Here is a 15,600-nt window from a genome sequence, read left to right as displayed (position 1 = left end):
GCCTCCCAGACCATAGCAGGCCAGGTAGATCCATGGTGCCTGCGGCTGGCTGCTTTGTGAGGATGGTGCCATGGAGGAAAAGCGCAAGCTTTCCTAGCAGCAAAAATGGGTCCCTGTGGTGATCAGGGCGCAGCTTGCCAGAGAGCTAGGAGGTCCCTGGATGGGTGCCTTGGACAGTAGCTGGAGTTGCCGAGGCCAGGGTGACCACAAGAGATGTCCCCCACACCTCTTTGCCAGGGGGATGCGCACACAGCATTCGCATCCTTGTCGTCAGTAAGCTTGTAATCCAACCACGGGCAGCTCAGGGATTTGACAATTGTTTGTGTCTGCCTCAAGGCAAATATCTCATTCTCCCCATCACAAACTTGCTCCTCTACTGCGCGTGTGTTTCGAGTTTCCTCATGCAAAACCTGCGTGGGTGTTTGGATATGTAATGAGCACATAGTTCAGGATGAAAACAAGTTGCATGGAAGAGCCAAGTAACGCCAAAAAAATGAAAGCAATACAAACAACAACATGGCACGCAGCCATACCAGCTAGATCGTGGGCCAGCCGGATCTCACGTACTCCCCGGAGCTGCAGAGCCGATCAGCTGTTGGAAAAAGAGACCTTTAAAGACAAGCGAGAGGAAATAGCATTGGCAGTACAGGCCACAGCATGTTTCCTTCCAAAGCAGGACAGAGCCAAGGACATTAAGCAGAGCTGTAACATTTGGGGTCCCGTTGCTCAGCCATGAGGAGAAAACCTCAAGTGGGCTGCAGTTGTGTAAACTCCTATTGTTTTCTGAGCGGAAGCAGAGTGCTGGCCTGACAGGGTATTGTCGTACGAGATTTTGGCGATGCTCACCTAACCGAGCTCATTCTGCAAAGCCAGGGCTTCATTTTAACTCAGTACATCATGCAAGGGGAATAAACCCACCTGCCTGTACTGGTCTGGCCTGAAGAGCATCCTCCCAAGCCAAACACGTGCTGCCTTCCATAGCATCTTCAAAGAAAAAGACCTCTGACTTGTGGGCAAGGCTGGAGCAGGACCAGCAGCAATTCCAAAAAGCTCCCCAAACTGGCCTCACTCACCATTGTCTCTCATTTTGATGACACAATGGAAAAAAAAAAAAGTAGCAAAGCCGATAGAGACCCATTTTCTGTGGGGTCACAATGCATATCTGTAGAGGAACGAAGCTGGGTTAATTAGCATTGATAATATACAGCTGTGGGCTGGCTTCAGGGGTGGTGGGCTGGCTGGTGTAGATAAGGTGCAGGTCTGACTGTTCTGCTAAGGGGTTGGGCAGCCAACAAAGAGAGAGCAGCCAAGGAAGAGAGAGGGGGAGGAAGAAGAAGAAGAAGGAGAGTGAGTGAGTGAGTGAGTGAGTGTGTGTGTGTGTCTGTGTGTCTGTGTCTGTGTCCTGGGTGAGGAGGGACAAGGAGAAGGCAGCAGAGGGACTGGCGTGAAGAGTATGTTGGTATGAGATGGTAAAAAGGCCTTGTTGCAGCTGGCTAGTTTGGAGAGTGCTGTGACACATATCCATACTGAAAAGGGATAAGAGCAAGCCTCAAAGGCAGGTTACCTTTTTTTTTTGGCCCCCATTTAAGGAGAGCTATCATCTGTGCCTCCTTACAACATACTGAAACAATACCTCCTTCAACGTAATAAGATACCTCCTCTGCTCTAGGCCATCATCCAAGCATCTGCTCCTAAGCTATGCACTTAAATACCTGCTTGAGTCCTCTTCACCACCTCTCGAAGCATCCGTCCTTTGGTTAAAGGCTGAAATCACTGAAAGGGTTCACTGGCAATCCAGTAGCTTGAAAAGGGCCTGAAATACCAGTGCCTCCATAAGCACGTTGGCATAACTCTTCACATAAAAGCCAGCTTTAAAAGACTTGTTGTACAAAGCACAAGTGTGCATTTTTTTCGAATCAAGGTCAGTAACTCAGCTTCATTCACCAGTCTCCAGCTGCAAAACAACATGCCCCAGACAATGGGGGAGAGTGTATCTGAGTCAGAAGATGCCTTTTAAGGGATGCAAGTGGCTCTGAGCCATGCTGAGGAAAGATGTCCTTGGTACCCTTGCGTGCTCAGCCCCGTCTGAACTGAAATGGGGCACCCAAGGGTAGGAAAAGCTGGTGAGATGGGAACAGCGACGCAAATTGTACTCAAACCCTCCATGCTGTGGTAAATTGCGCTTTTCCAATGTCAGCCCCATACCACCCTCTCTGTGCCCACCAGTGTGACATGCCCCCGTGCTAGGCTCCACTCCACAATTCAGCAAGCTCTCGTAGGAAGAAGATGAGATGCTTGCAGCTGTGCCACAGGCTAAAAATATTTGTTCATCGCTTCCCTCCAGGCAGGTGCATCCATCCTGGGCAGGGCTGCTCCCGTCTCAGGGGTGCGCTTGCACGCCAGGCACACGCTGCTCAGTACACACTGTGGTTCAGTGCTTCTCCCTTTTCTACGTGGAGCGCTTGGGTGTTGTGATTATTTCTCTGAATCACCCAAAGAGGATGCTCTGTCCTGTGTTTCAGATGTAAAATGTGCCTTGGAATTCAATAGTTGCTATAGTGCCATAATTACACTTTTTATGGAGTACTTAGTCACAATTGCTAGAGCTCTTGTTATTAGGTTTGGACTCCTTCTGTTGCTTTATTTTAAAGACCTTTCTGCTAAATGTGTTCACTTTGCATTGAAAATAGTTTATTTCAGCATTTGCTCCCTCCAAAGATAGCCCAAATTCATAGCTGCAATGGAGCACTAGTCACCAAATTGATAGTAGGAAGGGATGCGGTTTGCAACCTTCTTTCTGTTGCAGTGCTCCAAGATGCACATCAAAGGCACCAGCAAAACATTTCCCAGGATCCAGGAGTGCTTGGGCACAGATCCTGGCAACGTTGCTGTTTGCACTTTGGAGATGACTCGCACTGTCTGCCTGGGGCATCCGCACCTTCTCAGGTGCTTCCCTTCCCCTTGGCAGTATGGAGAAGGTGGACTCCTTGAGTGCTTGTCCTAGACAATGATTCAGCCCATTGCAATGGGACATGGCTTGGACAAGGCTGAGTCATGCTCCACAAGTGCTGGTCTTTTTATGCCTGCTCTAGGAGTTCAGCTTTAATGCAGACAGCTGAAGTGGGTAAGACAAGCCCCATGCCCAATGTTGCTCCTTCAAATGGCAGGGATGCTGTCTACCCTACACAGTAGCACTGGTCTTTCCCCTATTAACCTTTTTTGTGCCCAGGTTTCCCCATCAGGAGAATGGAGCTAAATACTTAATTGCCTACTTTCTAAGGAGTCAGGCAGGATAATGAGCTAATGTTTGGGTAATGCGTCATAGGGTAGGAGTGCTAAGTAGTATTGCTGTCAGCAGCACAGTGGGAAGTGAAGGACTCAATCTTGGTTTTCAATCAGGAATGTCACTGTCTCCCCCAAGTTCATTGTTCCCATTGACTAGTCTGCTGAGGGCAGCAGACTTGTGGGAAGTGTTTAAAGGAAGAGGATGCCAGGGACAGCAGAGAGCTGTTTGCGATCCAGGAGAAGAGCGGTGAGAATAACTGTGTGGATTATGGAAAGAGAAAACTGCCAATAAAGACAAAAGCAGGAAACATGCCTGGGACTGCACAGAAGGCACTTACGTCTGTAACTGTAGCATAGATATTCAATAGCAACATCCTCTGAGTACGAGAGTGCATCAGGTAAACTTTTCTGGCACTGCATTTATTGGTGTGCATGCAGCACAGCGGGAAGCACGATACAGAGACCCATCTAACTCACCCTGGGAACTGAAGTAGACTCAACCTAAAAGTGATTTCACATCTTTAATTTTTATTATTCTGCAAATTATGTTATGGATGAACTTCAAGCCTTTCTCATGTCCATTGATCATAATTGATGAGATTTCAATTGTACCTCCTTGAAGTTAAACATCTGAGAGACACTTTGGTTAATAATTTGCCTTTCAGAGCAGCGCATTAGCTCTCTTGTGCTCCTGTCTGCTTAATTTAGAGCGAGTGGCCAAGAGTGGTGCAATTAAGGAAGGAATCTTGGGCTGAAGCTCTCAACGCTTTCAAATGACCAGCAGACCCTTCAGCGCTGGCTTGTTTTTACAGTAGCTGGAACAACACTTTCCATGACTCACTACTAATTATGTTCTGGATTTGCAAACAAAGGTTTTTTAACCTCTTCTTGTTGTATATGAAAATTATTAAACTGTCAGTGCTGTCCCAGTCCCCCCTGGTAGCGTCGCTGCAATCTGCTGTCCCGCCTCTGCAAGCCTGGCTCTTTCACTTTCCTGCCCATCCAGGGAAGGACATTCTCCCTCTGCCTCTTTTCTAAATTATTTTTTCATCCTCGAGACAGTCTCGTGCTTTGATCTGGGCAAAAGATGACTTTTCCAGTGAGGCTGCTGGGCTCTCCATGTTTCCTGTTGAGTGTCCAGCCACAGGCCACGTGGAGATGATGCCAGCTCCCATCCCTTTTCCCCAGCAGTGGTTAGCCAACCGCAGAACATCTCAGCAGCTTCTGCCAACTGTTCTGCACCCTTTATGCCTGGGTGGACATCTCGCTTGGGATCTTCATGGCCAGGAGTAGGGAGGGGAGAAACCATGGATACCCTGGAACCGATCCTCTCTGCCACTTGCATTCCACAATCTTTGCAGAGAGGTCCGTAAGGAGGAGTAATACTTGACCTCTGGAAAAGGACAGCAGCCTTTCCCTTACCAGGCCTGACAAAATGCAAACCTGTGGACACGCTGTCGTGGTGCATTGCCCACCGTAAGGCAGCCATGTGCCAATCCCACTGCCCCATCCCAGTGCTCTCCAGGAGAGGTTTTGCCCAATCTCTGAAAGTCTCAGAAAGGCTGCTTTATTCTAGAGAATTGCTTCCTGTTGTGTCTATTCCTGGTTTTGTACTAAGTAGATGGAAATACTGGCAGCAGTTCTGGGAAGGGCAGGGCTTGGGGAAGGATATACCCATTCATCAAGATCACCCTCCAGGCCATGGCTAGGTGCTCCACTTAGGACTCTCTTCAGCACTCAGGCTCAAGTGGAAAATAAGGGGAACACACTGCTCCCATGAAGAGGGACAAATTTTCCTTCCACTAAAGAGAGAAAAAATATTATGTGAAGGAATAAGCACCATCTCTCAGTGCAAATCGTGCAGGGGGTATTTGCATTTTTTTCTCCAGAGGTTGTCCCAGCAGCAAATCCACCCAAATACCCTCCTCTGTACAGTCCAGAGCCCAGCTCTGAGGGCTACCCCCTTGGAGTAATTTTGAGGGGGGTAACACATGGGATGGGGCTGTTTTTTTCTGTAGATCCAGAAGTTTTCGGTCCATTGGAGGACAGACAATGTTTCCATCTTCTGGGGAGGCAGGAGAGCTGTGTACCCAGCAGGAGGCTTTGTTTCTTACCAAGATCAGCTTGTCTCACCCTGTAGGAAGCAATTTCCCAGGAGCCACAGATGGGCATGGAATGATGCCTGAGCCCATTCAGACACTGCTAGTCTCTGCGGTTACACAGTTTTGCAATCTGCTTCCTGGGAAGAGGGGGGAGATAATGGTCCTGTGACTGTTGAAGGCTTGGGATGGACTTGTGCTTAGGGGCAGTCATCTGTGTGAGCCTGGCAACTAGAGCTCAGAGGTTTGTGGGCTGCATGAGTACCATCAATGCTGCTTTCCCAACCTGCTCCTACATCCATGGATTGGCTGTGGGGCTCAGGGGCCTCCCCACATATCTGAGAGAGAGGACGCCCACTCCAGATGTTCCAGAGGAGGAGGATACCTTACCCAAAGCCAGAGGAGAAGAGAGGAAAACGACCCAAGTCACCATGTCCTTCAACATGGGCACCTGGAGAAGCATGGACCAGAGAATATCAGCCCAACACATGCTGGAATAAAACAAGCTCCCTCCTAACCCAATCCAGCACAGGTTATTCCCTTGCTACTTCAGACTGGGACACAGGACAACTTCCAGATTGTGTCCTGAAGTGGTGATGCATGCCACAAGCCAAGCAGATCCCAGTTTCTCCTGGTCCTGGGTGTAACAGGATGGACACCTGCAAAAGGCAGCTTGCCCTTCTCCAGTCTGGACACCTAGCAGGGGACTTGTGGTCCTGCACAGGTCATCCTGCATTACCTCCTGATGTATTCATGTTTGTCCAGACTTATGTGCAGGAAATTCAAGGTCCTTGGTCACTGCAGGGCAAGAAAGAGTTTGCTTTGCCTAAGCCCCAGGGTAAAAGCCTTTATGCCGGCACGTTGTTCCTGGGATTTGTCTCAACGGGGCCTAAGGCTGCTTGTGCCCTTCTGCAAGGTGAGGCTCTGAGCCCATGGGAGCCCTCCAGTTCACCCTATCTTTTCTGAGACCCTTATTTCTGCCCTTTGCCATGAATCCAGTCATCTTTGTCAAAGATAGGGAATCTGGCTCCATGCAAAACTGAAGAAGCTCCAATATATGCCTACATGTACCCCAAAGCTACAGATTTGCTCACAATTCCTAACTCCCTGCTTGCCCTGAATGTCTGGGGAGCACTCACCACCCATGCCTGCTGCAGAGCCCTAACAATGAGCCCAGGGATGGCAGAAGAGCTCTGCCTCCTCTGGCAGGACAGCAGCAGCAGGCATGGCTCCCCCTGGGAATACACAGCTCCAAGGATAAAAATAACTTGTTCTGGAAATGGAAAAGGGCAAAGAACAAAGCATGAGTCAAGCCAGGTTTGCACGGGAAAAGGGAAGGTGAGGGAAAGAGCAAAAACAAAATACCGAGCCAGGGAATCAATGCTACAGAGCAGTTAGAGGGGAGCGAAGGGTTTGCCAAAATGCCAGCCCAAGAAGTACCAGAGAGACAGGTCTGTCTTTGGGGGATAAGGGCTAGGAGATGCATACCTGCTCTGCCTGACATGGCCTGGGCAGTGCTGGAGGGGATGGCCACAAACAGCACATCTGCAGGGATGCTCTGGGCCCTGTGCGAGGCTTTCCCCTCACAGCACAGGCCCCACCAAGCTCCTCCACCCCAAGCACCTCCACCTTGGCTCCCTGTGCAGCTCCTTCGCTGCCAACCCCATGGCCATGAAGGAAAGGTTCCTCCTCCTAAGCCGGCTGAGTTGCCAAGATCTAGCCAACGGAGAAAGTGGCATTGGGTAATGTCATGACGGAGATCACGGCCACAGGCAGGATGGAGGTGCCAAACCTGCCCACGGCTGCTGGTGGGGTGGCTCATGTCAAGAGTGATTCAAGCCACCCACTGCTCCTGCCTGCTTAGACCTTGGTTTCTCCTGCTGCCAGCAAGAAGCAGTCACATCTCGCTGTGTAGGCATCTAGAGTACATGCCTGCCTGGAAAACCAGACAGCGATTAAGAAGAAGGTAATCCCAAGAAAACGCTTGCATGTATTAGGCAAGGACAGCACGTACTCCAGACTGCTGAGAGAGGAAAAGAAGCAACAGTGGTGACCTTTTTTAAGTGATGGAAAACCAGGGAGATAGCTGGGAACTTGGAAAGGAGGTCAGGAAAGAAGAGCAATCTCGGAAATTTTTACCTGGCAATTCTGACTTCAGTCCTGAATACAGCAAGGGGAAAAGCAGGGTGCAACATCAATCTCTGACCATCTAAAAGATGATGGAATAACGAAAGTTAAGCCGTGGGGCTATCAAGAACATGAAGATGGAAAGATTTCTTATCATTCTGTAAAATGAGTGGATGTGGGAACACTGCAAGGCAATATATCAGCTCAGTTGTGACGAAGTTGATGTAGTGTCTAACAAAGTCCCTTTTTTAAAAATTACTTTCTCTTGAGTGGGATCTGAACATCACCACACCGGCTGAGCATTGCAATTTAAAGGTCCTCTTAGATGACCACGCAGTATCTTGATTCCTCCCAGATAAAGTTTAAGCGTTTCCATCAGCGACCCTATCCCTCTACTGAAGCTGTCGCTCTGCAGACATGAAACCACTGCATTCATCTACTTCCTTCAACCTCAGTGCAGATAAGACTTGACAAAACACTGCATCCTCCAGGGTGGAGGCGGGAAAGTGAGAAAGCCAGCAAATGAGTCATCCCAGCCTTACGGGTAAGATTTGCCTGGGATCTGTGCCATGCAGGAGGAGAAAAGCCATGAGAGGGGCTTGCAGGAAGCTGATGCTGGTCCTACAGGGACCCTGCACCCTGCACAAGGACCACCCTCTACTATCATCATCATCATCATCAAGACCTTAGTGAAAGTGTGCACCAACCCCTGACACGTCCTTGTCTCCCTCCTTGCAGGTCCAGGAGCCATCTCTGCTGGCTTTCCATCGGTGAAGAAGTGCCTTCTGAAAGGATGCAGCAGTGGTTTGTGGCCAAAATCTGAAGGAGTGTAAATGTAGGCCACAATGCAAGAGAAAATGGCTTTCCAACTGTGCATGGCAAGAATGGACCCTCATTAAGGAACCAAAATGCGATCCATCAAGGCTGTCTCTTGCAACATGCCGAAGACCTGATTATGGTCATTTTCCTCCCTGCTTCCACTGCATGCCTGGGAAAGGGACGCAGTAATTAAAGTTTGAATCTCATTAAAACCCAGAAAGTGCTTGGCTTTCTGAGAATCCAATTATCACAAATGCTACGTAATGCCAGTCAGGGCACGGCTTGTTTTTGGTGTTTGGAATTATTTTTGTTAAACATACAAATATGGTGTGAAATCAAATTTTCCAGAGGATGTTGAAGATCCAAAGAGGGCACAGATACAAAAAGCAAATCAAGGCCTGGAGAAAACATCTTGGAGAGGGAGGGAGAGCCTGCAAGGACTCTGCTCATCAGAGAGAGGAATGGGGGAAACACAGTGATGCTCCAAAAGATGGACAGAGCAGGGGTACCTGGGCAGCAAGGATGACTCGCATCCTGCCCAAAGCCCTCTGGGCCCAATCTGCCCAGGTGTGGACCAACATTCCATGGGTGTGGCAAATCCCAGCTGTTGGCTGGTGACCTTAGGCACAGAGCAGTGACCTTCTGTGGCTCAACCACATCTCAGCCTGTGCTGGCTCACTGCATGGCTCCTTGGGTGTCTCAGGTGGAAAGCCTTCAGGTTAATGATTATCTTGATCCAGTGCCTATCCATGGGATGGGCATGAGCTAGGGTATAATGTGAGCCCAGCAGCAAGAGATGAAGCTGCTCTTCCTCTGCCTCCTCAACATAGCAAGCCCTACAAAAATGCATGTCTGGAAGCAGAAGCCTGCCACCTTCAAAAGAAATTGATCTTTCTAACAACCAGTTGACTGTGGAGAGCGAAGAGGTGGGGTTTCCATCCTTTTCTAGGATAGGAACCTTTCTGAGGACACAAGCCACTCATCTCAGCACACTCACAACCAGCTCCCAGGCCGTGCACCAACCCAGTGGTCCTTCCTCAATGCACTGGTGAGCCGCAACATCTGCAGAGCCCATCTGAAACACCCTCCCCCTCTGCTCCCAGCTTGTCCCCGGGCTGTGACCCTAGGGTTTTGCTGGCAGTGAGCATGGCAGCATCCATGCAGCCAGGGGTTACTGAGCATCACCCCTAACAGCAGCCGGCAGCGGGACTCAAGATGCCCGACGCTGCTGTGACACTCAGCTGCTGACTCACCAGAGGAACGGGGACAAGGCACTTAACTGCTCTTTGCCTCACTTTTCTCAGCTGTAAACGCATATTAAAACAATAACCTAATTTTCCGGGGTGCTGACAGCCTCCAGCAGCGATGGTGAGGAGCTCTGCCAACCTGGGGTAAAAGGTGCTATAGTTAAGTGTGAAACAGTATTATGCTTTTTGTGGCACAGTGTGTCTGCCATACATTACACTTATGTAACATTACTTAGCACTTAGTCGGCACTTCACATCTTTAACTAATTACACACAATTGAGCCATTTACCAGCGTGAACAGAAAAACATCCAATAATGACTGATCTGGAAGTGTTGGACTCCTCTAAGAGTGAGAATTGCAGAAGATGGGAAAGAGGATTTTGAAAAAGAAAGGCCAAACAAACAAACAGATGTATTCAAAGGGAAAAAAAAAATCAAACCGTGTGTTTGTATTGAAGGACTTGCAGGGTGAGAAAGCCCACTGCATTTTTCTCACAGAAACAACCAGCCAGGGCTCAGACTGCAGCATCTCCAAAGTACATTTAAAATTCACCTCCTCCTCCTTTTTGCAATTAAACACATATTCTTATGCACCTCGACTTTTAAAATAAATAATGACAATTTTTAGTGCAAGCAATTAAAAGCGACGCTCTTTACATTTTAATTATCTCCTTCAGTGTGACTAGCTCAGCTTCTTTCAATCAGAAATGGATGTATTTAGAAACAAGGCATCTTTAAATGCTCTTCGGTTTTCTGTAAACAGTAGCCCAGCTCTGCTTTCAGGTTCTCAGGGTAGAGGGAACAGAGAGGCAATCTGCTGGATAGAAAACTGCACAGCTTTTCTTCCCGATGGCGATTCTCTGTGGGAGTGCAGAAAAGGAAGTTTATTTTGGAAGTGAGAAAAATAAAGCAAGGTTTTATTCCAGGAGAACACAAAGATAAGTAGCATCTGTGCAGCTGGAAGTACTGTATGTGGCTGTGAAGACCATATTTACAGCTGCAAAATGCCAGGTACATTTTCACATCCTGATAAGACTTCAGAAGGAATCAAAGTGCTACCAAGCCGGTTTCCAAGATGCATTTTCCACCCACCTTTGGCTTGCGCTTGCAAAATCATCAATCACATTTCGGCTCAGTGCCATCTGTAGGCCCTGATTCAGCGTAGTGAGAGTCGATGAAAACTTTACCACAGATTTCAGTACAAATAACAGTGTTGTTACAGCTTGGAGAATACAGGTGGGGTACATTGGGCCCTAGGGCTCTACATATCAAAACTGTTTCTCTGAACCTCCTTCGACAATTCAGCATCTGCAGGCAGCAGTTCGTAGCCGGCACATCTGCATCTCAGACGTGTACCTCTTGGAGAAGAGGCAGATGTCAAAACACCACTAGGAAAGCTTTTGCTGCTAAATAATTCTATCAAATAAACAGCAACTGCGAACATGTTGATAAAGCACGTGGGGGAGAAGCAGGTTCAGAAATCCACGGTTAACAGGAGCATGGTAGGGATTTAGCACTGCTAAGCAATATTCTCCTCTCCGCAGCCTCACGCTGCTGCGTGCAGAGGTATCATTATTCCTGATTCACAAATAAACTCGGTGGCTCGCCTGGGGCAGCGGGGGGTGGGGTGGGACGGGGGACAGCAGGTGGGGGCGGGGGGGGGGGGGGGTGGGGAAGCCTCTGCAGGTAGGATGAGGATTGTTTGGGGAAAGTTCTGCCCAAAAGTCATGCAGGTACGGTGCTTAGGGACATGGTTTAGTGGGGGACTTGGGAGTGCTGTGTTAATGGTTGGACTCGATGATCTTCAAGGTCTTTTCCAACCTAAATGATTCTAAATGATTCTTCTAATTCTATAAATATCTGTTTTCTGTTTCCCAGCAATTTCAGCCCTGGGAGGCTGGTAGAGAAGAAGGTCCAGAAGAGCCACAACTGAGAGCTGTATCACTGAAAATGTATTTACCTTGTCTCTGCTTGAGTTTCCCTCTGTATAAACCACTACAAACAGAGCTCCCTGGCATGGGATAAAGGTAGGGAAAATACCCTCTGAAGACCATCTATTGTTACAGAGTTAGAAGAGGAAAGGCAAATCTCTTTAATTTGAAAGATAATATTGCATCCCTGCCATGGCAGAGTTTGTAAGGAGAAGAAATGAGGTGTTTGGAGTTGGTCTGGGGTATTTCCATGGGAAATGACTTCTTTGTTCAGGAGGAAAAGGCTGTAGAGATCCTCTTGAGTGATTTCTCCCCAGTGATGGGTTCTGCAGAGCTGCAGCTAGGGTGGTGGTGAAAGAACATCGATGCTTGTCTCTGCCAGCCCCAGGATCCCCTAAGTCTATGGCCTTTCCTCACTGCTTAGTCTCCTCTAGCTATATAATAAGCAGATAAAATAGTAAGACCTTCAATAGCTTTGCATTAGCTCATACACGTCGTGAACCAGGATCTGCTGGGTGCACGCAGCCAAAATCACACCCAGTTTCTGAGTTGCTTTCAGAGAAATCCACTCAACAGCCTGGTGTTGGGGAAGAAGAAAGACCTGAAAGCTAAAATACACGAGAGCCATCCTATAGGGGAATGCATGCCCGCAGGCTGGCATCGCCACTCCTGTTTGTCCTGTGAGGCAATGACCACCGAGTCTGTGTGATTTAGTGACTATTCTTGATGGCAGGGCTGCGATCTGATACTAAATCACAGTGGGTTCTCAGTTTAATCATTATAGTGATTAAACTGGAATCGTTTTTCCATTTCTTGTGCTTTCTGTGTAGCAGGGGTGTGCTTTGCGCATGAGCCAAGGCCCCCCAAAATGCTTCTGCACTTGAAACACTCCTCCCTTCCCCCTCCCACAGATGCACATCTGGATGGTGAGCGCAGAAATGCCAGCACAAAGTGTGTCCCTCATACCAAGGCCAGTGCAGGAAGGGGACATCTGACCCAAAGCCAGGAGCCTCACTGCTATTTTGGGAGCAGCCCTCACCAGTGGCTTCTCAGGGCATGGAGCTACAGGCAGCCCAAGGTGACAAAGCTGTCAGCAAGGGCTGGTTCCTCGGGGTAGCATAGCAGAGTCTGGAGGCGGCCTGGCAAGCGCAGGTGAAATCAAAGCTATCACAGCTGGTGACGGCTGCATGGCGTGAGGTTGAGTCGCCAGCTCCTTGGAGCCAGGGAATGGCACAATGCTTTGAAAAGGAGCCCGTGGCTATCCAGCACCATCCATCGAAGCGACAGCGCAAGGCAGCTCCATCCTGCTGTGAGGCTGAAGGACCACCCCAGCCTCCCTAAAACTACTGGGCTGTGCTGCCTTGCTGCTTCAAGACTGCGCTGAGATTTTATATGTTTTCCAGCAAATCCTCCACCCCCGTCTCCTCTCCAACTCAACTGCTTATCCCAATGCAAGAGTCTGCCACACGCACTCATGCAACGAGTTACACTTTTGAAGACCTTCCTAAACTTGCTTCTTGCAGACTGGGAATGGATGGGAAGCCTTGGACATGAAGTTCGTGAATGGAGTTCATTCAGCAGGGCCATGGAGAGGATCGCATAGGGCTAGAAAGCAAAACAGGGATTTGGGGTGTTCTAAATCTATGCTTGCAGGGACAGTAAAAGCCGGTGGTGAAGGAGAAGGCTGGAAAATCCAAGCAAGGCTCAACTGAGGGCTGAAGGCCAGGAGATTGTCCAACATAAAAGTTCGCCAAGACTGAGTCTCAAGAGGCTCCTCAAGGATAAGGAGCCATGGACAGATGTGCACTTCTGGATCCAGCTGTGCCACTGGACATGCTCCCCCTCCAGCCACTCCTCCCCACCCACCAGCTGCTCTAGCCCATTTAATATGAAGCAGCATCGCTTGTTGGAGCAGACGCAATGGATTTGGGGTCAGAATGATACTTGCTGTTGACAGAGTGGTGCAGACTGTCCTTTCCAGCTGAGCACAGTAACAATTAGCTGGGGCACGGTGACATTTCCAGCTGGCACAGTCCTCTGTGGGGTGAACATCTGCCCGTGGCTGGAGAATAGAGGGAGGTAACCAAGCGGGAGCCTTTTGAGACAGTTAAGGATTACTGGGAGGAGGACAGTGAGCCAGGCAGCATAACTACTTGGACTTCATTGAAGGATTAAGAAGGGCTTTTACACCTGAAAATGTAGCAGGAAGGTAGGTGAGTGAGGAGAAAGACAACACTATTGACAAGCCAAAAGGGCCAGTACGCCAAGTGCTCCTTAAAATTTTGCCTTCTGAGTGCAGGGAGAAAGGAAAGAAGAATGATAAAAAAGAAAAAATAGGTTCTTGAGAAGTTTTATATTTAAGAAATCGGTCTGTACAGGTTGCAGACATCATCCCTGCAGACAGGTATTAATTCTCGGGTGCTTATAACAGGGTTAGTTAATGAACATACTGATCCTTGGGTGACTATATTTTAAAATCTTTGGACAATATGATCCTGAGAGGCAGAAGAAAGTAAATACGGTGGTGATTTAAAAAAAAAAAAAAAAAAAGGAGAGAATATAATTTTGGCAATCACCAGCCTATAAAAATAATAAAAACAAATATTTAAGAAAAAATCATGATGAAATATTTAGAGCTTTGTTCTGTCCACACATAGTGTCAATGGGGAGAAACTTTGCAGAGCCAGCTGCTGAATAAAATTACCATGAGACAAGAGTCAGACTCAAGGGATGATGGGCACAGAAAACTGCCAGGTTTTCTTCTTTTCCAACTCCTCTTGGTGCGAAGAGGAATGCTGTTAGAGAATGGCACAGTCAGAGGATAAAGGCAGCACAGCTTTTATGAACATGTGTTTTTATTTTGACTAATATATTTTGCTTCTTTGTCTTAGGAAATAAAAAAAATAGAAAAAAATGCACCGATCTGCAATGTGGTTTGTACAAACTGAAAACACATTGAAATGCAGTAAGTAGTCCTAAAGAAGAGTGTGCTACACTTAGCAAGGCACATTTATCAGGGTAGAACAAGAATCAGGGCTAAAGATCAAGTTCCATTAACATCTTTGCTAATGATCTGGAAGGGCGATGCCTTCCAGTACAAAATGAGATACACAGAGGGTAGTAAATTTGAAGCAGTTTGGTAAACAAAGAAGAGTTTTCTCTGGTTTTGTTCCAAACACCTGGAAATTTCCATCCAATATAAAAGCGGTGTTGAATACACTGAAACATCTCATATTATTGAGTGACATCTTCATTACTCACCGCTTAGCCCACTCAGAGTCTCTTTTTAACCCTCTGAATAGACTTACAGGCGTCTTTCACAGGTCTTTCTGCAGATCCAGCCCTCCTCATCCTTAGCTGGTTTGATATTTAGGGATATGTTGGAGCCCCAGCGCACACAGCCGCCTTCTCCAGGTGTACTGCCTGCCTCCTTTCCCCACCTGCAACGAAAGGCTGGCAATGAGCATTGTGCCTTCAGACGTGTGGCCCGTCTCCGCATGGCCCTCAGTGCAAAACCTCCCAGGTCTGTGTTTGCCTACACGCTCCTCTGACCGCCTTCTCTTTACGCTACTTGGGCGATTCACGGCTGTTGCTCAAGACCTTTCCATCCGTGAGGTCTTGAGCAACAGCCGTGAATCGCTCAAGTAGCATAAGCCATGTCCCTGAAGCACCAAGCCGAACTCTCCTGGCTGTCAGGAGAGAGGGAGCGGCGGAGGGCGGAGACCTGGGAACATTCGTGTCTTCTCTAAGCAGGCTAAAAGGACACAGGCTGTTGCTGGGGCGGGTTTCATGACTTCTTGTCTTTTCTCGCAGATGCAGCTCAATGGTGCAAGGAGATCAGGCTGGTGATGGGAAAAACGCTACCCTCAGTGAGGGAACCAGGAGCCACGATGGGAGGGGACACCTTCATCTGTCAGCCTTCTCAGGATCTGCTGGGGATGGAGGGCGGAGGGAGAGGAGGAGGAGGTGGAGGTGGCAGGAGGTGTGCTGTTTTCAGCTGTGGTTTCTAGGGCAAGTCCCATCACACTATCCTCTCTCCTGACTGTGTCTGCCTGTAGCAGATGCCCTGGTCAGAGCATCACCAGTTGTCC

General features: G+C 48.4%; 1 long non-coding RNA gene across 1 annotated transcript; it reads left to right on the top strand.

Moving 5' to 3' along the window:
* The first annotated feature begins 11,336 nt into the window (after positions 1-11,336).
* On the top strand, positions 11,337-14,059 carry LOC119148829. Its single transcript, XR_005104503.1, has 2 exons — positions 11,337-11,605; positions 12,421-14,059. It is a non-coding gene; the product is annotated as an uncharacterized LOC119148829 (long non-coding RNA).
* Positions 14,060-15,600: the final 1,541 nt, after the last annotated feature.

The sequence above is a fragment of the Falco rusticolus genome, chromosome 5 (genome assembly GCF_015220075.1).
Source record: "Falco rusticolus isolate bFalRus1 chromosome 5, bFalRus1.pri, whole genome shotgun sequence".
Lineage (NCBI taxonomy): Eukaryota > Metazoa > Chordata > Aves > Falconiformes > Falconidae > Falco > Falco rusticolus.
This window is presented reverse-complemented; position numbering and strand designations above follow the sequence as displayed.